The 1,014-nt window shown below is 38.7% G+C and overlaps 1 non-coding gene across 1 annotated transcript; it reads right to left on the reverse strand.

Moving 5' to 3' along the window:
* Positions 1-379: 379 nt before the first annotated feature.
* On the reverse strand, positions 380-486 carry LOC131183559 (small nucleolar RNA R71). The gene has a single exon (XR_009151606.1). It is a non-coding gene; the product is annotated as a small nucleolar RNA R71 (small nucleolar RNA).
* Positions 487-1,014: the final 528 nt, after the last annotated feature.

Here is a 1,014-nt window from a genome sequence, read left to right on the forward strand (position 1 = left end):
TGCTAATGTGCCTAGGGGAAGTATGATGGATCATGCTTTTCCTCGTTTTGATGACTTAAGAGAGAGCATAGCAAGACCAAGAATTGATGCAAATAGTTACAAGATGGATTTTGGAGTTCTTCAAATGATTCAGAATTCTCAATTCAGAGGACATCCTTCTGAAAATCCACACACACATCTGAAGAAGTTTGCTATGATCTGTGACATGTAAAAACAACCTGGAGTGTCTGATGATGCAGCAAGATTGAAGCTATTCCCATTCTCTTTGAAAGATAGAGCATTGGATTGGCTTGATTCCTTACCTCACAACTCCATTACAAATTGGGAGCAGCTCACTGATGCATTTCTTGCACAATATTTTCCACCTGGAAAAACTCAAGAATTGAGGAATCAAATGACAGCTTTTAGACCAAGAGAAGATGAAACTCTATATGAGTCATGGATGAGATGGAAGGAATTAGAGAGACAATGCCCACATCATGCCATTCCGAAATGGATGATAAACCAAAATTTTTACACAAATGTTACTCCTGCAATCAGAGGGATAATTGATGCTCAAACAGGAGGAGAATTTATTATAAAGCATGAAGATGAAGCTTATGAGCTATTGGAGAAGATTGCAAAGAATACTCATCTTTGGAGTAGTCTAAGAGGACCAGCTCCAACTCAAAGGAGGCAAGCTGCTGGAATGTATGATCTTGATCCGTTCAACATGATTAATGCAAAGTTTGATGCACTTACAAATGTTTTGGCTAAGAAGATGGAAGATTTGAGTATGTTGGTTAGTTCATCATCATCATCTGGAAGTTCACAACAAGTGGCTTATGCAGAGGGAACTACCAGCTGTGGAGTAGAGTATGGAGAGCAAGCAGCATATGTTGGTAATTATGGAAACAAGCAAATGGGGAATTCTTATTCTCAAACTTATAATCCAACTTGGAGGAATCATCCCAACTTTTCATGGGGAAATCAGCAAAATCAAGTCCCAAATCAGAATTTTCAACCACTACAGCA

This window comes from Hevea brasiliensis, chromosome 9 (assembly GCF_030052815.1).
Source record: "Hevea brasiliensis isolate MT/VB/25A 57/8 chromosome 9, ASM3005281v1, whole genome shotgun sequence".
Classification (NCBI taxonomy): Eukaryota; Viridiplantae; Streptophyta; class Magnoliopsida; order Malpighiales; family Euphorbiaceae; genus Hevea; species Hevea brasiliensis.